The sequence below is a fragment of the Pogona vitticeps genome, chromosome 4 (genome assembly GCF_051106095.1).
Source record: "Pogona vitticeps strain Pit_001003342236 chromosome 4, PviZW2.1, whole genome shotgun sequence".
In the NCBI taxonomy this organism is placed as follows: Eukaryota; Metazoa; Chordata; class Lepidosauria; order Squamata; family Agamidae; genus Pogona; species Pogona vitticeps.
This window is the reverse complement of record NC_135786.1, coordinates 117,829,613-117,856,298: the sequence shown is the minus strand read 5'-3', so window position 1 is coordinate 117,856,298 and position 26,686 is coordinate 117,829,613. Positions and strand designations below refer to the sequence as shown.

At 43.5% G+C, this 26,686-nt stretch overlaps 1 long non-coding RNA gene across 1 annotated transcript; it reads left to right on the top strand.

The window, feature by feature from the left end:
• The first annotated feature begins 2,345 nt into the window (after positions 1-2,345).
• Positions 2,346-7,560, top strand: LOC140706351 (uncharacterized). Its single transcript, XR_012085991.2, has 3 exons — positions 2,346-2,483; positions 2,842-2,866; positions 5,362-7,560. It is a non-coding gene; the product is annotated as an uncharacterized LOC140706351 (long non-coding RNA).
• The last annotated feature ends 19,126 nt before the right edge of the window (positions 7,561-26,686 follow it).

The following is a 26,686-nucleotide window of genomic DNA, read 5'->3' as shown; positions in this document are numbered from 1 at the left end:
CCTGAAGGGAATGCATTTTCAGTTGTCGTGCACCAGTGCAGATGTTGTGGAGGCCATGAGGTCAAGTAGATGTTGTACATGTCTCGCTGAAACTCGTGCGTGTGGCTGAAATCTGTGAACAGCTCTGTTGATCTTTCTTATGCGCTCTGGTGGTAGAAAAATCCTGGCCGCTACAGAGTCCAGGTTTGCTCCTATGTAATTCACAACGTGTGATGATAGGAGATGATATTTCTTGAGATTGACAGATAGACCGAGGATTTTCAGAGTGTTGAGTACAAACTTGGTGTCTCAGAGTGCTTTTCTTTTTGAAGGTAAAACCACCAGCCAGTCGTCTATGTAAGGGTAAATTTGTATCCCTTGGAGTCAAAGGTAAGCTGGAGCCATACATTTTGTGAATGTTTGTGGAGCCGTGGACGAACCAAATGGGAGAGCACAGAATTGATAGATTGTGTTCTGGAAAACAAACCGAAGGTATTTTCTGTGACGTGGAAATACACAACCTTTAGATCTATCACCAAAAACCAGTCATTTTTTCTTAACAGGTGGATAATGGACTCCAACGTAGCCATGCAGAAGCGGCGTGGATGAAGGTAAGTATTTAGTGTTCTTAGATCTAGGATGGGTCTGATTCCTCCATCCTTCTTTGGTACAGCAAAGTAGCGGGAGTAGAACCCATTTGCCACGTCTCGCATGAGCACTCGTTGAATGGCTCGTTTTTGCAGGAGAGTTAGGATCTTTTCTTCTAGAACAGGATTGAACGATATAAGCTTGACCTGTCCTAGAGGAGGAAATTCTGTAAATTCCAGATGGTAGCTGAATTGAATAATGTTTAAGACCCAAGAGTCTTTTGTGATGTTTGACCAGATTGGAAGGAAGGGTGATAGTTGAGTTGTGAAAGTGGTTTCGATTGTCATTATGGTGGAGTCAAAGATATTGTTTTGATTTCTTTGCAGGTGGCTTATAGGATTGACGGCATTGAGAAGACTGTCTAAAGGTAGATGCAGAAGATGAATCCTGAGAAGACTTGGCTTGGTGTTGGTTCTTGAAAGGGTGGTAAGTTTAGGAGGTTGATTGTTGATACTGTTGCTAAGGATACTGCGTGCACCACTGAAACTTGTATCTTGGCTGTTGCTGTTGAATTGTGTATGCTTTGGCAGTCTTTTTCACCTTGTAAAGATCTTCCAAATTGGCATCAGTTTTTCGTTGAAAAGACCCGTTGCATCAAAGGGTAAGTTCTCAATACGGGTTTTGACATCTTCGACTATATTAGAGGCCCTCAACCAAGCGTGCCTCCTTAAGTCAATGACAGATGAGAGAACTTTTGCAGCCGCATCTGCTACGTGATGGGATGCCAGACGCTGGTGCTTTGAGACTGTTAGTGCTTCCACATGAGTATTAAGGAAGTTTTGTCTGTTTTCCTCTGGGACAGATTGAAGGGCTGGAAGTACCTTTGACCACAGCTGTCTTTGGTATGCTCCCATGCAGTTAGATAATTTGCCACACGGAGTACAAAGGTAATCAGGGAGTATAACTTTCTTCCCAACACCTCAAGTTTTCTACCTTCTCTGTTTGTTGGAGTAATGTGAGACCTTCCAGAAAACCTAGATGAACTTGACTCTACTATTAAGGAGTTAGGAATAGGATGTTTCAAAAGAAAATTGGTATTTTCCCCATGAATTTGATATAAATTTTCAGTTTGCCTAGCTATAGGTGTTGAAGCAGCAGTTGCATTCCAGGATTCCTTAAGAAGTCCCATTAGGGCTGGTTTGAATGCCAAGCTCAGTGGGGGTGACCTTTCTTGATTAATGCCACCAAAGATTAAGTCCTCAGCAGGAGGAGTTGGTAGTTCGGTATGCATCTTAAAAGTCTTGGCCATTCGAGGTACCACCTGGACATATGATGAGAAATCTTCTGAAGGTGATGAGGGATGTGCGTCACCCGCATCAGACTCCATGAACTCTCCCCCAACAGGTGTCTGTCCTGAGGCATCTGATAAAATCCCCTACTCTTGGTCAGAGACTTATGAAGAGTTTGCATCTTCCCGGTCTGAAATAGAAGGCAATTGTCTTTTAGAATGTTGTCGTGTATCAGTTGTCGTGCTTCAGCTGTTGAAGGTTCACCGGCAGATCGGGAACCCTTCGACGTCGAACGTTGAACCATAGAATGTATAGACGTAGCCTTGGATTTAGTATGTTTAGAAGAAATTTGTCTGTCGGCGTTGACATGATGTCGACGTCAACATCGTGGTGGAGAGGTAGAGGAAGAAGACGATGAAGCATAAATGTATTTGGTCTTCTTCTTTCTCCTATGATAGTCCTCCGAGGTTGAAGAGGAGTTGGAGTCGGAGGTGGCATGTTGACGTCGACGGCAAGATTTTCTGCACTTGACGTTGATATCCTCGTCATCATGTCTTGACCTGTGTCGACGTCGAGAGGACTTTGGGAGGACAACCACCTCTCTTCGAGAAGATCGACGTCGGACCGGTGAGAGGTGCTTTCTTTTGGTGGTCCTCCTATGGGGTGGAGATCTCAGCTCCGATGACATCGACCCCAATGATGGTGTTAGATATACCTGCCCGGTAGAAATGGGGCTAACATAGGCAACAGCCAAGTTAGTAAGAACATCAACTAGCTGGCTAGCAGTCGGAGACTGATCCCTCCATTCTGGACAGGTCTCTGGTTGTCGAGGGGGTATAGAAACTGGAGCCTCCGATAAGGACTCCTGATCTCTGGAAGAATCCTCTAAGATGGGTGATGGCAATGATGCCGAGACTGGAGGGAGGGTCGTCCAAAGGTCTTTAGCCTTATCCTTGTCTTTTGATGATATTTTCTTTTGTTTCAGATCTTTAACAGTCTTTGACGCTGAAGTAAGTGCTTTCCCCCCCGCAACTTTTTTATTAGGTTTTTCGACAGGTTTTGATGTCGAAACTGGTGGACTTGGGGTAGTCTGATTTTCGGATCTGGGAGTAGATGATGGTGTTCCCGCAGTCTCCATCTCAGAAGGGTTTGATGCTGAGAGCGTTTTATCCCAAAAGAAAACCTTCAGGCATTGTTGCTGAGCTTTTAAAGCTGCCTTAGTAAATTTTTTACAATGCCTGCATAATTGGGCTGATGGGACTCGTCCAGGCAAAACAGACAGAGATCGTGGCCGTCTGAGAAAGTTTACGGGAGCATGCAGAACAATGACTGAAAGGTCCGGAGGGAAACATAAAGCAGGGAATAAAGCGTAGAAGACTCACTATTGTATGTGTCCGTAAGAACCAGGCGGGATAATGAATATGGTGCCACAGTGGTGAGAGAAAAAAAAATGGGAAAAAACTATCTGCGGTCCAAAAAGAACTCTATTCCAAAGAACAGTCAAACTATCTGAGGTCTGGAGCACAAAGAAGTAGAATAGTCAAGGAAAATCTGCGTCAAGTCCAAATAAACAGTATTTTAAATGCAAAACTGGAGCTCTAGGATTGAGAGGTTCCAAAGCCAAGGGCGGTAAAATGGAACTAAGGGCTGAGGCAGGTGGAGCATGTCCATTAGGGGCAATGCTTGACTTTGTTACTTTTGTTTAAAAGCTCTAGAAGATTCCGAGAGGACCAGCGCAGGCGCTGTCTAACCCACTTGTGTGCATTCACAGAGGCCCCGATGAAGAACCTCTAGTTTCTTTCTCCACTTTTTGTAGGAGAAAATTATCTGTCATACAAGCCAGGAATTTCTTGGAAGGGCCATACTTGCAGAGTTTGCTTCCTATCATATAACTGGATAATTGAAAATTCTCATCACTACTTCTCTTTGGAAGCCCTGCAATTTATTTTTCAAGTTTCATCCACTTCCTCTCTTTGATTGGATGGTCAGTAGTAGACTCCAACTACCAAGTTCCTTTTGTGTCTTGCCCAGTGGTGGGATTCAAATAAATTAACAACAGGTTCTATGTCCTAATGACAAACAAACAAACAAACAACCAAACAAACAAATGCCCAGGACAGTGGGATCTGATGAGGGTTTCTTCCGCAGTGGTCTCCCTACTGCCTATTATCACAACTACTTCTCACATGATTAAGACATCTGGATAAGTGCATCTGTTTGGGCATACCGCTGCTGTTACCCTCACCATGGGCATGTGCCTAAAACACACACACAAACACACACCTCACAGTGGGTGCTTATGAGCAAGTTTGACAGAGAACTGACCCATCTCTCCTTCCCTTTACCTCCTATTTCACCCTATAGCTCACCAGTAAAAATTGCTTCCCTTTCCTGCTCCTGAAATGCCTGATATCCCTGTTTGTTGTTACCTGGAGGCCACCTTTGTGCACCTGTTGTGGAGTTAATCTCTCCCCCCCCAGCTTCCTTCTGGCTTGGAAGGTATGGTCTCTTTTCAGTCTCTCACCACTCCACCTCAACCCCACCACCTCAATCGGTCCTTTAGTTACTGACTCCTCTGAGGTCTCCTCCTCCTCCATCTTTCCCCTCGCCAGTCGCTTTGAGGGATGTTGGTGTTGGTGGCGGCGCTGGTGGTGATGATGGCTTCCCTCAGAGCCCTGGCGGCTGCTTCCTCTTCTCGGTTCCCACTTTCCCTTCATGCCACAGTTTCACCAAAAACATAAGATTCTCCCCCCTCCACTGTCTTCCCCAAATTTCCACCTTTCATTTTCATCTCTTCTGTCCTCCTCTGCTGCCCCTTTTCTCCTTCAGCCCCACACAAGTCCTCAGGGAAGAGTACTAAAATACAAGCCTTAGTTTTTAGGGAGAGTGTAACCCCATGCAGTGCAGGTTTAATCTCTATTACCTGATCTGGGGAAACAAGGAAGGTAGTTGTGTGGGAAGAAGAGAAGGAAGAGGAAGGAGAACCTCACTTGCCTTGAAAGTCATTAGGGTCATCTTGAATGGCATGTAACACACATGTAAAGCGAAGATGAATTTGAGAATAACTCTCAAATTCTCTGACCCCTTCTGAAAAAAAGTTTTTACCACAAAGCAACAGTAATAGTAATAGTAATGAAGCTTTTTCTGTAGCACAAGCAAGAGAGGGCTGTCACCCTGGGATGTGAACTGGTCTCTGAACAATGCCACAATAATTTAATCCCTCCCCATTCCAGGTTCTGTAGAAAAGTTGGAGGCAACAGGAAAAGAGGAAAACCAAATGTGAGATGGATTGACACCATCAGAGAACCCACAGGGTTGAGTTTGCAGCAGCTGTGCAGGGCTCTTGAGGACAGCGCATTTCAGAGATAATTCATTAATAGGGTCACCCTAAACCAGGGGTGACATTGATAGCATGTAACAATGACAAAAGCTTAAAACAGCTTGCTGACACGTGGCTCTTCAAAGAGGATTGTCCCAATTAACAAAATTACAATAATCTTTGCAGACACCCTCGGCCTGATCGGATTGTGTGGCAGATACCCTGGACTCCCAAAAAAGATGAGTAAGTGTGTTCTAGATCCAATTAAGCCTAAATTATCTCCAGAGGCAAAAAAACAAACCAACCTGAGGCTGTCCTACTTCAGGCACATCATGAGAAGGCAGGCATAGATAGAAAAAGACCATAATACTGGGAAAGGTGGAAGGCAGCAGGAAAAGAGGAAGGCTAAATGCAAGATAGACCTACTCCCTAAGGAAACCACAAGCTTGAGTTTGCAATAGATGGGCAGGGCTGTTGAGGCCAGGCCATGTTGGAGATTGCTCATTCCTAGGGTCGCCCTAAGTAGGGGGGAAATTGACAACACATAACAATAACAGCAACCACAGGTTTTGCATGGATTCCCTGCATCTACCTGCCAATTCCAACAAGTTGAAGTTATTCCTTTAATTGGTTGTTGTTGGTTTTTTGGGCTCTTTGGCCGTGTTCTGAAGGTTGTTCTTCCTAACATTTCAACCTTCAGAACATGGCCAAAGAGCCCGGAAAACCCACAATTACCATCAGCTCCCGAATGTGAAAGCCTTTGCAAATAAATGCCCTTAATGGGGGGGGGGGGAGAGACTTGTCTCAACAAGCTGATATAGTATAAAATCTCCCTTGCTGCCAGACCAGACCCATTCTACATATCTGTATTTCATCATATGCAAAATTACATGTCTCTTATGTTTTTTTAAAAATCCTGTGAACAAAAAGAAGCATATTTACTTGAAAGTAATCTCAAAAATGAAAGCATGAAAGCCAATCTCAAAAGTCCTCTGAAGATTAGTATGCTCTGTGCCCTTTAGTCCCCCCCCCCGAGTCCCTCCGGCCCCCACCCCCAGCTTGAATGTCTGGATAGTTTCGATTCCCCTTTGATATGTTGATCTGCTTTCCTTTCTTAGCCCTGGCCTTCAATAATAGTAAATCTTACTACTGTTAAAAAACTGATAGCTGTCTTCCTGCTTCTGACAGAGTGGGCAATCTGTGTGCCATTTGTCTCCCCAAATTGTCAGAGCAACAATCTTAGATATATGGTACCTTTAACTTGAAAAAAAATCATAGCCCCCTCCCCCCCCCCCTTGTCGCTGGTCACCTCTCCTCCTTCATTCATCTCAGGCCAGCAACTGGATCTACGAACCAAAAGCAAATTTAGGAACCACTTCTATAGATCTGGTGCGAACCGGCTGAATCCCACCTCTGGTCTTGCCCCAACTAGATTGATCCAGATGCTCTCAAACCAAAGTACAAGCCATAAATGATTGGCCTATTCCTACAACCAAAAAGCAAGTTCAATCCTTTTTGGGCCTAGTTGGCTATTACAGAAAATTCATTCCTGATTTCAGTCATTTGGCAACATCATTGACAGAGCTAACTAAGAAAAGACAGCCTGTCAAGGTAAAATGGACACCCGAATGTCAAGGTGCTTTTGAAGCCTTAAAGGCAAAGATTAGTGCTGCACCCATACTGAATTCACCTGATTTTGGCAAACCATTCATTCTACAAACAGATGCTTCAGATTTGGGCCTTGGAGCTGTACTGTTACAGAAAGGGGAGATGAGATTCCTAATCCAATCTCATATGTCTCCAAAAAACTGTTAGAAAGAGAGAGAAATTACTCAGTCCCAGAGAAAGAGGCTTTATCCATTATCTGGACACTTAATTTTCTTAGACCTTATCTATGGGGTCGTAAATTTACTCTGCAGACAGATCACTGGTTTGGTTGCTGAAGATGAAATCTCACAATCAGAAATTGTTAAGATGGAGTTCAGCTTTACAAGATTTTGATTTTGAAGTTCAGCACATCCCTGGAAAGTTGAATGTTGTGGCAGATGGTCTTTCCAGAATGTATTGTGAAGATCAAGATGTAACAGATCATTGAAACACCGTCAATGTTTCACTGTTTCACCACTGATGTGTCCTTATGTACTCTGTGTGTGCTTATTGAGTATGCATACTGGTTTGGTTATTACTAACATGACTGTTTTCTATTTTTCAGATAGTAGAAGTGCTTAACCCAAAGAATGAATTGATATGCTGCTATTAGAATGTTTTCTACCTCAATGCTTTGCTAGATTAAATGCAATTTTGAATGTTATAATGTTAATCATTAGCATTTTGCACTATGTAACTAGTTAATTACTGCTTATTATTGTAATTAGTAGCCAAAAATATACACAAGATTACTGTTTCGGATTTTTGGAACTCCCAGGGGTGGCATATCATGATTTAGGTTATTAAGGCTAAAATGTAATTTCTGAATGGGATATGTAGTCATGGAATTGTGTAGAAGGAATCCATATTGGTCTGTGTTAGCATAACTAGATGCTTTGAGAAGCTATTTTCTCTTAAAGATAGTTGGAATTTTCCATAAAGCAGACTTAGCCAGAGATGATAAGGTTCAAGACACAACATCAGGACGATGGTCAACAACACCTGCACATCCCGTGGGAAATGGAGGTGGAGTGTGCGGAGACAGCCCTTTGCTCTGATTGGTTAACATCACAGAAGAGTGGAGAAGAAGGGTGGCCCCGCATGGAAGAAAATGGAGAATGGAGAAAGAGAGAAGACTTGATTTTTGCTTGGATATTTAGATTGATTTTTAGGCTGAACTTTTGAGTTCCAAATGCTAGTTATACTGTTATGCTAGGATGTAGTTCAGAGTAAGGATAGAGAAAGGGGGGGGCTATGCCTTGCCTACCTTTCAAGCTATTTTTAAGAGTTTTTATTTTATAGCTGGAATTTCCTATAGTTCTAACTGCTTTGATTTATGGAAATGTACTTGATTGCTATGCTTTTGCAACAAACTGAATATCTCTAAAAACTTTCTTTTTCTAATAAAACAATAATTCTTAAAATCCTACATTTGGTCTCTTGAACAGCAAAACTGCAAGATTATTTGTCAGGCCACAGATATGCTACTTGAGTCCATTAATAGCTTGAGTTTTGTTCGTCTTGGCTGACTCCAAAACTCATGATTTTTATCTTTGGTTTTCTTCAGTTAATTGCTTATTAGAACAGACTTGGGAAAAGTGATACTGCCTGGCTGAGTAACCAAACTCAGCTCAGCTGATATAGGAGTACACTTACACCTGGAACCTCTCTGTTCAAGCCTCAGGTGATCTTTTAGAAGACCCTTGAGTGCCTCCTTTTTTATTCTCTCTGTTCTTTTTGATCAGTTTACATCCCTCAATTGCTGTATTCCAGTCATGAGAGTCATTCCAGCAAGTTTCAGTTATTCCTATCAAGTCATACTTAACCTCCTGAATTAAAATTAAACAAACACCGGAGTGTTTGTGATTTGTGGCCTCTTTGTCTTTGTACATTTTTATGAATATCATGATTATTATGATGATGTTTATTGTTATGATAATTGTTGTTAATGTTATTATTGTTGCCCTTTTGATCAGTTTGGTCCATTCCTCATATTGTGTATAAGGCTTCATCTACCCTTGCATCTCCCTCCTCTTTCCAATTCAGGTTAAAGCCCTTTTGATGAAGTTCTTCATACTGTGGCGAAACACATTGTTCCCAGTCATTGGTAGAAGCAAGCTGTCTTTTGCTAGCAGTCCTAATAAGAGACTGCTTTCTTTCTGTCTCTTGCTAGCAGTACTTCTTGCAGGAAACTTAACCCATGGTCCCACAAACCAAATCCCTCTCGTTGACACCACCTTCGTAGCCAGTCATTCACCCTGAGTATCTTCCTTTCTCTTTCAATTCCTCTTCTGAGCACCGGCAGGATGGAATTAAAAAACTATCTGGGCCCCAAAGTCCTTGCGTTTCCTTCCCAGAGCTTCAAGGGCTGACGTGATTTCTCAGTCGCTCTTCTTGGCTGTGTTGTTTGTTCCCACGTGGACAAGAACGAAGGGATATGTATCTGTAGGTTTCATGACTGATGGCAATCCTTCCATCACATCCCTTATCTGTCCTCCAGCGAGACAGCATACCTGGAGAGTCCATGGATCCTCCCGGCAAACTTCGGTCTTAATTCCACGTAGTAGAGTCCCCTACTACAAATAGTCTCCTCTTCTTTTTGTAGGGTGTGGGTTCAGCGACTGTATTCTGCTGCGCTTCAGCCCTACTCATGTCCTCCTGTGGAGTCTACTCTGCATGCTATCTGACAGACTCTTCTTCAAGTAACTGAAAGAGGTTTTGTAGTTCCACTGGGAAAGAGTATCTTCTCCTTCTTTTGCTTCTAACTGTGATTCTTTTCCTGGTGGTTCCTCCATTATGTTTCTACCCTCTACAGCATTTTCCTCCACTGCAATGTTTTGGTTTTCTTCCATCAGCAGTGCCCGCTCTGACAGCTGCTGCTGCTCAAGAGTTCTATCAATGCAGGCTTCATCTTCCATTGTAGCTCTGAGTGTGGCTACTTGCTGCTCCAAGTCTCTGACTTTCTCTTCTAACAGTACCATCAGTTTACAATTGTTGCATGTATATAGCATTTTGCACTCAGGAAGAAAGGCAAACACAGCAGAAACATTACAGATAACCACAATTGTCCCCACCCTCCATAATTCCTTCTAGATTTTTTACTTTCAGCTGTTCATTTAGGATACCTGACCCTCTTGTTTTATTAGTTTAAATGTAGTTGTACATTTACCCAAGTAACCAAACAATTTGTTAGGCGCCTCCACTGGCAAACTCCCTGTTTGCTCTCCTGTTTGTGAGCTCCCTTAGTCTGTCTTTAGTTTTATTTGTCAGCTGTGCTCTGCCCAGAGTCAGGAATCAAAAGACCCTCCCACAACTCACAGCTGCTACTTCTAGCAGTAATCAGGACACTCCCCTTTCTGTTAGGCCAATCATATGGCTCTTCCTGTTGATTGATTGATTGATTGATTGATTGATTGATTGATTGATTGATTGATTGATTGATTGATTGATTGATTGATTGATTGATTGATTTTATTTTATTTCTATCCCGCCTATCTGATCAAATTAGACCACTCTAGGCGGCTTACAATAAAAACAGCAATAAATTTTAAAAACTTTACACCTAAGACAAAAATGAAAATAAAGACAGAATAAAAGAAGAAATTGTCAAAAATTTGTTGTTGAGAAGGCCTGCCTATACATCAGTGTTTTTAGTTGTTTCTTAAAAATGCCCAGCGAGGGAGCTGCGCGAATCTCAGGGGGTAAGTTGTTCCAAAGGCGAGGAGCCACTGCCGAGAAGGCCCGATTTCTGGTCTTTTCTTTTCGGGCCTCTCTCGGCGTTAGGCTCCTCAACCTCACCTCCTGGCTTGCGCGGGTGACACGGGTAGATCTTGGTGGGAGAAGGCGTTCCGCCAAATATCGAGGTCCTAAACCGTTTAGGGCTTTATAGGTAAACATTAACACTTTGAAATCGATGCGGAATCGGATGGGCAGCCAATGCAGAGCGGCCAGAGTGGGCAAGATGTGTTGGCATCTTCTCACACCACTGAGTAATCTGGCCGCTGCATTCTGCACCACCTGTAACTTCCACAGCAGCCTCAAAGGTAGCCCCACGTAGAGCGCATTACAGTGGTCTAATCTTGAGACTACGAGCGCATGCACCAGAGTGGTGAGAGACCCCACATCAAGGTAGGGCCGCAGCTGGGCTATCCGCCTAAGATGGAAAAAAGCGGAACGGACCACGGACACCACCTGGGTTTCCATAGTAAGCGCCGGGTCCAGATGGATCCCCAAGCTGTGGACCCCATCCCTGGCAGGCAGGGTCACCCCCCCAAAAAATGAGGGAGTTTCCCATATCCCCAGGTGGGGAGGCGCCCACCCTCAGTACCTCCGTCTTGTCCGGGTTCAGCCTCAGCCCGTTCTCCTGCATCCATTCCTGCACAGCCTCCAGGCAACGCCGAAGGGACCGAACGGCATCTCCTGCGGTTGGAAAAAAGGAGATGTAGAGCTGTGTGTCATCCGCATATTGATGGCACTGTGCTCCACACCCCCTGATGACCTTCCCCAGCGGCCTCATGTAGATGTTAAACAGCATTGGGGAGATGATCGACCCCTGTGGAACCCCACAATTGAGGCTCCACGGGGCCGAGGCATTCTCCCCAAGCTGTACTCTCTGGGGGCGGTCCTCCAAGAAGGAACGGAGCCAGGCAAGAGCCCGGCCACCAATCCCCAACTCGGCGAGCCTCCCCAGGAGGATACCGTGGTCAATGGTATCAAAGGCCGCTGAGATATCGAGGAGGACCAGCAGAGACACTTTGCCCCTGTCGGCCTCCCTCAATAGGTCATCACACAGGGCGACCAATGCCGTTTCTGTTCCATGGCGTGGCCTGAAGCCCGACTGGAACGGATCCAGGGCATCTGTTTCTTCTAGGAACGCCTGAAGCTGATCGGCTGCCACCTTCTCGACCACCTTGCTTAAGAAAGAGACATTGGCGACGGGCCTATAATTGCCAATTTCGTCCGCCGGCAAACAAGGTCTCTTTCTTATGGGCCTAATGAGTGTTTCCTTGAGGGCAGAAGGAAATCTGCCCTCAAGGAAAGACCCATTAATTATTGCAGTAGCCCATTCCGTTGTTGAAGGCCTGGCTGCCTTGATTAGCCAGGCCGGGCATGGGTCCAAAGAGGAGGTGGTGGCACGACAGCGATCAAGCGTCCTGGCGACAGTGTCGGGCACTACGGGCTGAAAGGAGTCAAAGGACACCGGGCAAGGCGGAGCGCTGGACATCTCAACTCGACTCACTGTATTCAAAAAAGGAGCGAGATCCCGGTTAAGGACACTCCCCTTCCTGTTCTACTGAGCACAAAGCTCTTTAATTTCACAGCTATATGACAGGCGGGTATGATAACACCCCTCTCCATGCTGGACATAACAAAGTTGATTAGAGTAGATGGATAAGAATTACATTACAGTGTAGGAGTTTGCGTATTCATAACTTTGGCAACACTTTTTTTTAATTTCAGTATACAATGCTTGGGAATTGCAGTCTTGATGAAAATAACTCTCTGCAATTTGTTCCACAAGGGAAGCCACTATTGGTATCAGTGCCCACAGGGGAAGAGCAATGTTATCTCTAATTTTTCACCCTCTCCTGTGTGTGCAAAGTTTGAGCCACAACTGGAAACAAATGAGTGGCAACACTAACTGCAGGTGCACAGCACCAATACAGCACTGCAGAGTCGTGCAGCTTAGAGGGAAAGTTGGGCAAGAGGGAATGGATTTTTTTTTAAAAAAATAGCCTTACTGCATATCATCATCCAAATTCTGACTAACACCCCATTCCTGCTGCTTAACATATGCCAAGACTAAAAGGTAATCACAAGGTGGTAGGGATCCATGCCCCAGGAGTCCTAATATTTCTTACAGTTCTAGCATTTTAGCATACACTAAAACCTTTTTGCCTCTTCATTCTCAGAATCTAATTAGGAATCTCCACATCTGCTTTTAACTTTTTACAAAAATAGCCATGTAATTGCTAATTGTATGAATGGTGTCTCCTCTAGAGTGGACCTTAGTAGCACTAATGGGCAAGAGAAATGGTCATTGAGTTCCCTTGTTTTGGAGCCCTTGCACAAAACATTCCTTGGGCACAGAATAGTTTTCCATCTTTTTACCACAAGGAAAAACAGTTTTTACAGACTCTGACAACTGAGAGAAACACTGATGCAATAGCATCAATTTAATTAAGAACATAAGCAAAGTGGGTTTTTCCCTCTCCTTACTGTTCCAGGCAGTAAAATACAAAAGATTTCTCTGTAGACAAAATGGAAAACAGAAAAATCTGACCACATTAAATTCCAGTTAGCCAAAAGTACTCTGAATCCCAAGATCCGCTAAGAGATTAACTCTTTTATCACAACATAATCTGCCAGTGCCTCCCAATAGTGCAGGCCGATTGGAACCAAGGTTTTTTTTAAATGCATTACAGACATGGTGGCTGTGATGAAGCAAAGAAGCTAAATGTCTGCACAAAACTGCCCCAGGAGTCTCTGAATTTTTCACTGCAACAGCTCTGAGAGGAAAGCAGTATGTCTCTGACCACTCTGGCAAATAAAACTTCAAAAGAGCTCTGGCTGAATGGATGGGGGAGGGGGGAGGATTTTCTATGCTTGAATGATTCCCCCCCCCGAGGGGAAACAAGACCTTTCTTCATGTAGAAATCCAGCATGCCAGGGTCTCATCCACATGGATGTACCATTTTTGTAAGGGAATTTTGTTTTGTTCCATATGAGAGCATTCACATGCTGTGCTCCCCCCTCCCCCCTGGAAACCAGATGTGATACAGGCCAGGAAAAGCCTTTCCACTTAATAGATTTAAACTATAAAATGGTCTTAAGCATCAACTCCCCCTCACCTCCTGAGAAGGAATTCTAAAGCAGCTCTCTTGTGGGACTTATTTCCTATTTAGAATTATGTAGCTAGGCAACACATGCAGTTCCCCCAACCTTAAATTTACAGATCTCAACCTACCCTTCTGCATTCCTCCCTCCTTCTAGCTCCACATCTCTAATGACTTTTTGATCTGCCATGATTCCCAGATCACTTCATCCATCCTCAGCTCTGCAGAGGAAGAAAAAAGCAACCTGAGTTGTTTCCCTGATTCCCCCACTCCAAACCTGCTTCTTTTTTCTTTCCTTCACTCTCTCTTTCTATGCACTGCCTTCCATTTGTAATTTCTTCTCCCTCAGAACCACGTGAGTGCTGGGGAGGGAAGCAGTGGGTGGTGGCAGCAGTAAAAGTGACATCAGCCCTAGTAAAGACCAAAAAGAACCTGCAGGTGGGAAGCTACAAGAGTTTCGGCTTCTCTGGGGAGCTAATCTCCATTCTTCTGGCAAGGTAAACATGAAATCCTAGAACTACTCAGACAGAAAACCTTCTTAATTTGAAGGCTTTCAGCAGTGTTTTTCTCAAAAACAGAGCTTGGAAAAGTTACTGTTTGAAATCTGAGGGATTTAAGACTTTTAGTCCAAAAAGTAACTTTTCAACAACTACATAAAATGTCAGGGGCTACCTAAGGAGGCAGGAAGCAGCCAAGAGAAGTACAGCGTTTCCCTGCATGTCCTGGGGGAGGAAGACCTTTCATTAACTTATACCCTGTTTCCCAAAAAGTAAGACCCAACCTGAAAATAAGCCCTGGTATGATTTTTCAGGATGCTCGTAATATAAGCACTACGCCAGTTAAGTGAAACCACACCCGCCACCTTTGTGCAGCAACCAGAAGATGATGGCATGGCTGTAGTTGAATAAATGTAGATTATTGTACATGAAAAAAATAAAACATCCCCTGAAAATAATCCCTAATGCTTTTTATGGAGCAAAAATTAATATAAGACCCTGTCTTATTTTCGGGGAAACACGGTAATTCCCAGACACATTGATGTAAGTGCAGTGGTCCTAGCTATTTGACATGTGAATGTATTCTTGTGACCTTGAGATAACTGTCCCTTGAGATACAAATTGATTATTTATTTTTAAACTGGGTAATATTTATTCCTTCTCTCCAATGGCTTCAAGGCAGCATGTATGGCTTTCCTATTGTCCACTTTATCCTCTTTGTATTTGCAATAACTTTATTATCACGGAACCTTTAAGAGGTTGATCAGATGCCAACAGAACAAGCAGCCCAATCAAACAGCAATTCCATCATAACTGAGAGCTATATAAAGGGAGAAGAGGCATGCAATGGAGGCAATGGAAAGTAATTATGGAATTTTAAACTTGCAGTTCTAGAAAGTGAAGTGAAAGTGGTTTTAAAAGCACTAGGAATAAATAAATCACCAGGAGTAAATAGAACTATTTCGAAGAAAAGAGACTGAATTGGTCAAAATCTTAAGAAGAATGTTTCAAGAATTTTGAAAACACACAAACTGGAAATGTTTAATATATATTCATGTCATCAAGAAAGGAGATGTCAAGGAGTACAGTAACTATAGGACTCCTCTTTAAATTTCCATACAAGCAAAGTGGTGCAACCAAGGTGTTGCAATCAAGGCTTTTACCTCATAAGGAACAAAAAATCCCTGATGTTCAAGTTGGATTTTGAAAAATAAGAGGCAACTCAAGATCGTATTGCAAATATCAGCTGGGTACTGGAGAGCAGCAAAAAATTTAAGAAGATGTTTATACTTTTGAAGTGTGTGTGCTTGTCCTGATACATAACTTGTACTGTGGAGAAGGAGCTATGGGGGCGATGGAATGGTTTCCTATAGGCAAAGGTGTCAGATGAGAGTGCATTTTACCCTGTATTTGTCCAGTTTGTATGCAGAACATATCATATGGAAAATCAGATTAGATTCAGATTAGATTCAGATGAAGGAGGAATGAAAAATGGTGAAAGAAACGTCAATAATTTAAGATATGCAGATTACACCATCTTACTACCAGAAGGAGCTATGGCTTTTGGTGAAAATAGAAAGTGCTAGAGATGTTAATTGGGGGCTGTGTCCAGAGAGTTCAGCTTAGGGATGATCTGTTGGCTCCTTGGGGTGCCCTGAGGTCATCAATATCCCCAATGCTGTTTAATATCTAAGTTAAGCCACTGGGGGAGGTCATCAGAAGCTTCAGAGTTGATCAGAAGATTCACAACTCGATCTCTCCTTTAGCACCTCTGCAGGGGAGGTCATCCAGACGCTTCAGAGATGCCTAGCTGAAAATTCTGTTCTGGGGAGGGGAGCTCTGAAAGGTTGGGAGGATCATCTATAGACTGGATGGTGTTGCCCTCCTGTTTAGGGATCAACTTCATAATTTGAGTGTTCTTCTGGATTCAACTCTTTCTTGTGATTCCCAGATTGTAACCATGTCCAGATTGGCTTTTAATCAGTTTGGGTTTATTACTAAACTCCACCCCTACCTAGATGAGGATTTCCTCAAAATATTTGTACAAGCACTGGTCATCTCCTCAATTGACTACTGCAATGCTCTCCCATTGATACTGGCCCAGATCAAATCTCCCCAGTGCTGGCCAGCCTCCACTGGCTACCCGTTGTGTCATGGATCAGGTTCCAAGTTCTGATACTCACATACAGAGCCCTTCATCATTTGGGACCACATTACCTGTTTGAATATCTTTCCCCAATGTCATCTGTCTGACCCACCCGATCTTCTCAGGCTAGACTACTCCACATAGCCAACCTAAGAGAGGCCTGAAAGTCATCTGATAGTCATCTACTTCTCAGCAATGTCACCTATGTTATGGAACCAGCTCCCAGAGGAGTTATTCTTGGCCCCCTCCTTGCATTCATTTAGGAGGCAGTTAAAAACACTATTATTCAAGGAGGACTTTTGCATGACCCTTGCCTCTAGTGTTGCCTCAGTCTGAAAATTGGTTGTGCCACTTTTAGATTATTTTGATGTTTATGTTGTATTTAGCTCTGTGTAGTTTGTTTTAACTGTCTATAAATCATCCAGAATAATGTTCCAGCAGTAATGAACAGTAATGGAGTGGTATAGAAATATAACTAAATAACTAAATAACTGAATGAATATTTTTCATGAGTGTGATAGAAAGCCAACAGGAAAAAAATGATTTGAAATGAAGTGCTGGAGTGCCAGAAAGATGAACAAGGGTGCTGTAGAGCAAATATTTTGGGAGGCAAAAATGTTCCAACTGAGTTTATCCTACTTTGGGCACTTCATGAGAAGGCAGGATTCCCTGGAAAAGAAAACAATGCTGGGAAAAGTTGAAGGCAGCTGGGAAATAGGAAGACTAATTATGAAATGGATTGACTCCCTAAAGGAAGTCACAGGCTTCAATTTAGAAGAGCTGAGGAGGGCTATTGAGTACAGGACAAACTGGAGATTCCTCATTCATTAATTTTGAGATGACATGATGGCACAAAACAACAACAACCCAGGCATGGAAGACAGTCATTAAATCATCTGTCTCTGGGACTTTCAGCCAATAAAACAGAGATTACATTTCAAGGAAATATTTTCATTCTCCCTTTTGAGTAAAAGTATTTTACATCTTGAGGAACATTATAAGAGTGAGATAATGCTGTCTACGGTTACTAATTAACTGTCAGAGATAAGCGGCAAAGTTTGTGGCAGATCAGTAGTGGAGCAAGCTGAGAAAAGTAATTAATCACCATAAAGCTCTTGGGAACAGCAAAAAGTATTAATAGACAAGCTGATTAAGTACAGAGAATGTGAACTATTTTAAACATTTAGTTTGTAGGAAATGGCTTGGGAGCAATAGGGTGTGGAGGTCATCTTTATCCTGGAAAAGTACAACAGTGACCATAAGGATGTGGCCACCCTCCCATAACAGGTGTGTGTGTATGGAAAAAAAATCTGGAACTAGCATATAGGGCTTTGTTTTGATATATGTGTGATTTGGAAATCTAAACTTGATAAGGAAAGAGAAGGAAGAGAAAGCTGCATAGTGAACTTCCAAATAACTGGACAATAGAAAGCTGCAACAGATTTGAAACCGTGCACCCTCTACTGAATGAGAGTGAAATAACAGATTGAGGAGCCCAGCTGTGGAATTTAAAAGGATGATTTAAGAACTGCTTCATATAGAGAGTTGATTTATGCCAAAATTGAAACGTAAAAGTTTAGAAACAGTTTGGCAAAGAAATGTGTCCTCAGATCATAGGCTGCAGAAAATACAGCAAGAAAAAGTGCAAAAGATGGAGATAAGAAAAGAAAAATGGCAAACCACTTCCGAACATTCTCCACCTGGAAAACCCTGAAAAGTCTAGCCAGAACTACTTGAAGATGGCGGACCGGTAGTCAGTTGGGAGCATTTCCCCTGCTGCTTCTGTTTGATTTTCTGGTTTTTTTTTCTTTTTCTTGTTTGTTTTCTTTTTATTTTCTTTTATTTTGGTTTCTTACCGCCTTTTGCATTTGGCGAGTTTTTTCTTTTTTCTTTTTCTTTTTTGTTTGTTTGTTCCAGCGCCACTTCTGTTGGTTCCTGTGTCGTTTCAGGGATGCTTGGAGGCTGTCAGGCTGAGTTGGAGAACTGGGGGGAGAGGCAGCTTGCTTGGGTTGTTGGTGCGGGGTTGCTCGGCATCGCAGGAGTCGCTTTCGTGTTGCAGGGGTTGGATGAGACTGAGCCTGCGGAGAACCTGCGGAGACCCCTGGGTCTTGGTGAACCTAGTGCTGGGGCTTCGTGAGACATAGCCCAGCACAGAGAGGTTTAGAAGAACTTGCCAGTTCGAAAGGTTTGTTGGAGGAATCCCACTAGAAAGATTGCAGGTGCCGCTGAATGAGGAATTGTGGTGAGCCCGATGTCGGAGAACTGAGGAGGGCTGCGAGGCTGGTTAATGGCTCGGGGAAGCTTTGGTGCTGGTTCACCGTGGGACATGTTGATATCAATGGCCAGTGGGTCCCGTTCCCTGCCTTGTCACCTGGCATGTTTAATGAGCAATTTTCTACCTGTCCTCCAGTTGCGGAGACTGGCAGCGCAGGGGCCATGCTTCCAGCGGTTCTCTGTCTGTTGCCTCTCCTTTCAACATTGCATTGTGCTCTGCCCTTGACTGTTTCGCCTGTGGTCTCTGCCCTCAAAAACTTGAAGTCATTTTTGACAGTCCCTTGAGGAAAATAAGAACTACAGTCAGAGTGTTGTGGAACAGGACCAACTGTATGTGGGGGGATTTGGGGTTTATTTTTGTTTATTTTTATTGTTTCTTAGTATATCTTATGTATCTTATCTTAGTTTGTTTTACTCTGTTTATATTTCACCTATTTTTGAAACAAATATATATTTTATTTAAATTTCATTTAAATTGCTTAATTTAATTTTTATTTAAATTGTCTAATTTGAATCTTATTTAAACTGTTAATTGGATAAATTGCCCAATTAGATAATTTGCATAATTTGATAACTGATAATTGTTTAAGTTTGTATTATTATTTAATATTGGATTAATTTTGTTAATTTTGTTATTGTTGTTTAACTGTATTAATTTAGTGTATTCTTTGTTTCCTTTTTTCTTTTTCTTTTTACATGGAGTGGAAGGCTTGTCCCCCCCAGCGGGGGTTCTTTGAACATCTGAGTGATTACAGGTAGAGGGAGATATGGCAATGGCACAATGCCAGTTGTTTTAGAACAACGGTGAATAGATGTCTGAAGGCTGTTCACTGTTCTGGCACTGTGACCACCTGCCAGTCTCGAGGTAGCCAGATCAGCTGGCCTTCCACTCTAAAACTGATGCTGTTGAATGGCAGGTCTGTGTCCAATAAATCCTAGATTATTCAATATCTTATTCTGGACGAGGATGCAGACCTGGCGTGCATAACCGAAACTTGGATGGGCAGGGAAGGTGGAGTTCCATTGACCCTTGCCTGTCTTCCTGGTTATGCAGTCCAGCACCAGGGTAGACTGGAGGGGCGGTGGGGAGTAGCCATTGTTTATAGAAATACTCTGGAGGTTATTAGGTGCTCTACAGTGGTGAAGCCAGGTCTGGAGGCTCTCCATGTGTTGATTGGGGCCAGGGATGGTATTGGGATTTTGCTGGGTTACTGTGCTCTCCACAACCCAGCCACTTCCTTACTGGAGCTGGCGGACTTTGTCTCTGCGGCACTGTTGGAATCCCCGAGACTTCTGGTCCTGGATGACTTCAACATCCATGCAGAGGCAGAGACTTCCGGTCCAGCTCTTGAGTTCTTGGAAACCATGGCTTCCTTGGACATGTCCCAACATGTTAACGGTCTCACACATGTGGACGGTCATATGCTAGCCCTGGTGTTCTCCACTGAGCAGAGTGAATGTGGTCTGAGGGTGAGTGACCTTGTCTCAGTTCCCTTGTCATGGTCAGATCACCACTTACTAAAATGTAACCTCTCAGTGGCTCTCCCTCCCTGCAAGGAACATGGACCTATTGTAATGGCCCACCCTCGAAGGTTACTGGATCGTTCATGATTCCAGGATACCATGAGAGGAATTCCAGCTGATCTGTCTGGCACTCCTGTTGAGGCTCTAGTTGATGGCTGGCTTGCTGCCGCCACTAGGGCTGTAGACACAATTGCTCCTAAATGCCCTCTCCAGCACAGAGCTCGGCCAGGGTCCTGGTTTAACCAGGAGCTGTGAGCTATGAAGTGAAATAGGAGATGGCAAGAGTGCAATTGGAGAGATGAACCGACGATTATAATAAGAAAGCTGTGAGGATCGCAACTAACCACTAGCTTGCTAAGGTCAGGGCTGTTAGACGACCACACTTCACTAACCGGATAAGGAAGCTTCAAATCAGCAGGCAGAGCTCTTCTGTATAGTTCATGATCTATCCGGAATTGGTCTAGGTGATGGGCCTCCTACTAATATCTCACCTGGCCAATTTGCAGCATTCTTAAAATCTAAAGTGGAGGCCATCTGCTGGGACCTCTCTCCTTTTTTAAATACAGTGGATCGAGCAGAGATGTCCAGTGCTCCACCTTGCCCAGTGATGCTTGAAGTCTTTCAGCCTGTGATGCCAGATATGGTGGACAAAGCGCTTGATCGCTGATGGGCCACCACTTCCTCTCTTGACCCTTGTCCGGCCTGGCTAATCAAAGCAGCCAGGCCTATAACAATTGAATGGGGCACAGTAAGAATTAATGGGTCTCTCCGGGAGCGCAATGTTCCTCTTGCCCTCAAGGAGACACTCATTAGGCCCATTAGGAAGAAACCAAATTTGGTGGTGGACGATATTGGCAATTATAGGCCCACCGCCAATGTTTCCTTCCCCAGTAAAGTGGTGGACAGGGTGGTGGCTGATCAGCTTCAGGCTCTTTTGGATGAAACCAATGCTCTGGATCCGATCCAGTCATATCAGGCCGTGCCATGGTACAGAAATGGTACTGGTCGCACTGTTGGAAGACCTGCTGAGGGAGGCTGACAGGGGCAATATGTCCTTGTTGGTCCTCCTCGATATCTCAGCTGCCTTTGATACCGTTGACCACGGTGTCCTCCTGGGGAGGCTCTCCGAGTTGGGGATCGGTGGACAGGCATTAGCCTGGCTCCGATCCTTCTTGGAGGACCTCCCTCAGAGAGTACAGCTTAGGGAGAGTGTTCCGTCCCCATAGAGTCTCAATTGTGGGGTTCCGCAGGGCTTGATTATATCCCCAATGCTGTTTAACATCTATATGAGGGCGCTGGGTGGGGTCATCAGGGGGTGTGGGGCTTTATGTCATCAGTACTCTGATGACACTGAGCTCTACAGCTCTTTTTCACCTACCTCACTGGATGCCATTCTGTCCCTTCAATGTTGTCTGGAGGCTGTACTGTGATGGATGCGGGTGAATGGGCTGAGGCTGAACCCAGATAAGATGGAGGTCCTGAGGGTGGGTGGTGTGATGATTTGTGTTTTTACGTGTATTAGAATGGGATATGTAGTCCTAAGATTGTCCCAATAGCATCCATCTTGATTTAAAGTCTGTTCTGTAGTAGGAAAGTTTTTCATGCTGTTTCAGAGAAGTTTCGCTCTCTGGTTATCTCGTTGCTAAGATGAGCAGAGAGCAGAGACTTTCGTAGTCAAAATAATTCTGCCACAAAACATGATAACAACTCTCAAGCTCTCATGAGAAAGTTAGGTGGGACAACAAGACCCAGGAGGGGGTGTTCCTTATGAAGAATTCTGGGAAGAAGAAGGAAGTTGGTAAGAAGCTGGGGAAAGATGGAGTTGGACTGAGAAAGGTCAGATACGTGCTTTTTCCCATAATGGATTATAAGTTTGCTATGGACTATTTTTCCTACCATGGACTGATGGAAATCAACTGGATTTCATCTAGCGTCAGCCTGTGAAGACCCAAGGCACGTGAGATGGACTGTGTTATGCTTTTTATTAGTTAGCATAATTCCATTTCTTTATTTTTATAGCTGGAGTGGGAAAGGGGGGTGTTCCATTTGTCTTGATATGGAAATGTACCTACTGAACTATTTTACCATCAACTGAAACCTCTTCTAAAGCAATTCTTTTCAATAAAGCAGTAATGATTTGATCTGCATGCATTGGTTCTTGTACAGACTAGCTGAATGTCTAATTGGCCATGTGTGTTTGCTACCAAAGATTTAGAGCCAGATTATTCTGAGTATAACTCATGGATTTGTCTGTGTGTGTTGCTTTCTTAATAAAGGAGATTGGCTTTTGAGGAAGAAGGGTTAGACAGGACCTTGCTGAGACCTAAGGGCTCTGCTCAGCAGTCAGAGGTTTGTCTGGACTTCGGACTCATCCCAGTCTCTGGCACCCCCATAAATCTCTTTGGAGATAAGGGGCTGCTTACATGGTGGCAGCGGTGGGATGAAACAGGCTTTGATTTATTGCATTTACTTTTGCTTAAGTTGAAAGCAGCAAGCATCTCGATGCATGTGCTTTTTGCAGCTGGGAAATCCCCAGCCTTGGCAGAGGAATTTCTTCCACGCTGTTTACTTTGAAGAGCTATAAATCAGCTAATTTGCATTTTTCTTTTCAGCTAAGGATCTTAAAGAAAGACTTAGCTTTCAAGCGAAGTCTGTTAAGAACTAATGCTTTGGTTATGTAATTGGGCTGTTTAATGAGTGGGCATTTTCATGCAAGTAAGCGGTCACCCTTCTGAAGCTCCAGGGTAGGGCTGTTTTCTGCCAGAGTGTTTTATGGCTTTGCCCTCGCCCTACAGTTTCGGCTACAGGGGCAGGGAGAGGATTTTTCCTTTTGGGTCAACTTGGCATCTGTCTTAGTTGCAGCTTGCATGGAGCAACACTTAGAAGAAGAATTTTTGGAGTTGCCTGGAGAGCAGTTTGTGACTCAGAGAACAATTAAGATTAGGGGATTACGAACAGGTGGAATTAAGTACAGTCTCACAGCTGAGGACATCCAGGACCTACTTGGATCTGATCCAGATCAGACTTGGTCTAGGTTGCGACAGATGGATCAGGCAGAGGAAATGGCGGGTGCCAGCACTCCAGTAGGGAGGGGAGTGCCAGCCAGGGACATTCCTGATGAAACAGCAGGAGCGGCGGCGGCAGCAGCTGGTGCTGAGGGGCCTGATCCTAACAAGAGTCTATCACCAGTGGATAAGTTAACCCTTATGTTCGCTGATTTTGTTGCTTGTCACACTCAATCTATTCATAATCAGAACATTGCTGATGAGTTATTGAAGCAGTACAGAGAGAAAAAGGTGGAACATTTGGTTTATGAGCTGAAGGAAAAAGAGAAGTTTAAGAACTCAATAGCCAGTGTTGATAGAAGCAATCTACCTTACTATCATGATGGCAATGATATCTTATCTTTTTTATCTAACTTTGAGAATGCGTGTAGAGACTTTAGGATACCTGAGGCCTGGTACGTCAAGTTAATGCGTACGCAATGCTCTGGGCAACTTGCCAACATTGTAGCCAAATTATCTGATGAGGACACTGACTGGCCTATTTTTAAAGAGGTGGTAAAGAGAAAATTTGGTTTTACTTTGGAAATACTGAGGCAGAACTTTAAGAAACTGAAAAAGCAGCCTAATGAGTGTTATTCTGCACTAGCTGACAAGATAGAACATCTAGGTGATCAGTGGTTGAGCTCCTTGGGTGTTAGTACCTTTGAGGATTTAAGAACTGTGTTGTACATGGAGCATTTTCTTAATTTGGTGCCTTCAGAAATAAGGAGTACTTTGTTGGAGAGAGACTACAAAGACTTGCAAACCCTTGCTTTAAAAACTGATGAAATTCTCTCCTTTAAAAGGCCTGAACCAGCTGTTAGGGTAAAGACTGCACCAGTAGTGCCTAAGAGACAGAGTCAGCCTGAATTTAGAAAGCCTTTTTCTCAAGAGCCCAGGCAAAGTTGACTTGAGCAACGCAGGAGCCTAGCTCCTAGCCAGAGTAAAACGCCTCTTAAATGTTTTGAATGTGGTGGCTCTCATCTGCGACGAGATTGCCCAAGGTTGAATGTGCCAGCTAGCCAAGTTAAGGAGCCAGCTAGAAAAACACCTGTCCCAGCTCCACGCAGATCTAAAACAGGCACTCCCAAGATGGCGTATGTAAGTTCTGTGCCAGCGGGAACTCAGCAAGTGCCAGCTGCCAGTAATGCAGTTGCTGTGCCTCACCAGTCAAGCATTGTGCCTTCACAGAGTCAGGAAGGAGTTAACTTAACTGTAACCCCTTCGCAAGCCAGTGGAATGCAGGCAGCAGTAAACCACTATGTGCCTAGAGTTTTGGACTTACAAATTGCTGCAATTTCATCAGAAATTGTAAAAGAGACAACATCAGGAGAGAAATTTTCCATTATGGATCCTGATTGCATAGTACCAACTACACAAAGGGACTGGGCAACCCGCACATTTACTGAGGTGGTTTTTCTTCACACACCTGGAGGTGATATGGCTTTAAGTGCTTTTCGTGACTCAGGTGCCGACATTTCTTCGATAAGCAGACATTTTCTAGACCCCACCTTGATCCTGAACAACCTGAGGTGTCCAGTAAAAACTTATGGGTCTAATGAGACTGAGCAGAAGTATGTTTCTTTAGCATATGTAAAAGTAACTTACAAGAATTGATCAGAGTCCAAACATATTCTAACTCATGAGGGAAAACCTGATTTTCTGCTTGGAAATGATCTTGCTTTTTTGGATCACATGCAAAGTCAAAATGCAGCTTCGGTGCAGGTGGTCACTCGTTCTCAAAGTAGGGAGATGCATGATCCTGAACGGGAGCAGGAATCCACTGAGGATAGCTCAGAAGGAAACCTTATGCAACAGCAGCCTCTTGTGACCAAACCTGATAATGCAGCTACAACTGAAACTAAAATGGAGGATGTGACCCCAATGGGATCAGAGGACTTTAGACTGAAACAACTTAATGATCCCTCTCTAGCTTCTTTGAGGTCACAAGCAGACAACTATGCTGAACGTCCTATGCATCAGCAAGTTAGCTTTTTGTGGGGTGAAAATGGACTTTTGTACAGAGAATATTTCCCCAAATCCAACTTGGATGCCCAACCTATTCAACAGTTAGTCGTGCCTACTGAATATAGACTGAGAATACTAGAAATAGCTCATGACCATCCGAGTAGTGGGCACCAGGGAATACAAAAAACCCTAAAGAGGATTTCTCAACATTTTTACTGGCCTGGTATTTCAAAAACTGTAAAGGACTATGTCAGTTCTTGTGACTATTGCCAACGCACAGGCCATCAGACCGACAAGGTAAAGGCCGAAATGCAGATTATGGAGATTCCTGACCAAGTGTTCCAGTGTTTGCAAATGGATGTGCTAGGACCTTTTGTTCCTACTAAATCTAAGAAGAAATACATCATTTCTTTCATCTGTTCTGCCAACAGGTGGATTGAAGCCTATGCTATTAGCAACCTTACAGCTACCACCATAGCTAGAATCATCGTAGACTTGTGCTCACGTATTGGAGTACCATCCAAAATAATTTGTGATCAAGCAGGAGCTTTTACAAGTGAACTTATGCGTAAGATCTGCGAGATCAGTGGAATAACCATCAGTTTTAGCACGGCCCATCATCCTCAATCTCATGGTATGGTGGAAAGAGGTCAACAGACTTTGCTTAGGATGATTAAAACGTTGACCCAAAAATATGGAAACATATGGGGTGAACTTTTGCCTTTTGCTTTGTTTGCTTACCGTAGCTCAGCTCATTCTTCGTTAGGTGGCTTTTCTCCAAGTGAGGTGGTGTTTGGAAGAAATCTACAAGGGCCATTGGACTTCCTGAAATCTGATTGGGAAGGTGTGGTTAAAAGTAGTACTGTGCCAGTTGCTGATTTTGTCAGAAAACTTCAAGAGAAACTCTTGGCTGTCCAGGAGTTGGCCAGAGACAATTTGTTGGACGCTCAAGCAAGTCAGAAGTTCTTCCATGACAAGAGATCCAGACACAGGGAATTTTCTGTGGGTGATTTGGTACTTGTTCTGAACCCACTCAGACCTTCTAAGCTAGAAGTTGTCTGGGAAGGTCCAGGTGAAATTGTTCAAAAATTGGGAAATGTCAATTATCTTGTCAAAATGTTGGATTCTAATAAGAAACCTGTTCTTTATCATGTCAATAGTTTGAAACTGTACAAAGATAGATCTGCAATGGTTTTTCAATGTCATGCTGAATATTTTCATGCTGCAAATGAACTTATTGATATGTTGTCTGAATTGCAAGATGCAGGTACATGGTCTGATAATCTTGTTTTAACAGGTACCGTTGATCAGAAAGAAAGGTTGTTTCAAATTTTAGAACAATACCAAGATGTGTTTTCAGATAAGCCAGGTTACACCAATTTGATCAGTCATGTGATAATTACTGAGAACAATGCCCAGTCCATATGGTCTAGCCCATATAGAGCAATTGGTAATCATGCTATCCAGATTGAACAAGAGATACAAAAGATGTTATCTTTGGGGGTGATTGAACCGTCATTCTCCCCTTGGGCTTCTCCGGTGGTACTGGTGCCAAAACGTAACGCTATGGGTGAA